Source organism: Euprymna scolopes, chromosome 35, assembly GCF_053919585.1.
Source record: "Euprymna scolopes isolate OS-2025 chromosome 35, ASM5391958v1, whole genome shotgun sequence".
Lineage (NCBI taxonomy): Eukaryota > Metazoa > Mollusca > Cephalopoda > Sepiida > Sepiolidae > Euprymna > Euprymna scolopes.
In genome coordinates this window covers 35371034-35371353 of record NC_136516.1, presented here as the reverse complement: position 1 = coordinate 35371353, position 320 = coordinate 35371034, and positions in this window count along the sequence as shown.

The window sequence follows — 320 nt, the reverse complement described above, 5'->3', positions numbered from 1 at the left end:
AATTTACTCTAGGATAGCAATACAAAATAGTTTTAAAACTAACAAAAACAATAGAAAATAAACAAATAAATAAATTGAATAAACATGAATATACATAAACGATCACACATATATGTATGTATATATATATATATATATATATATATATATATATATATATATATGTATATATATGTGCATATATGTATGTACACATATATATATATATATTTATAGAGAAATAAAAAGGAACAAACCGTATTATGTGTTCATCAACGTTTCGTCTTTATTTCGAGACTTCCGCTGGATTTATCATCAAGACGAAACGTTGATGAACACAT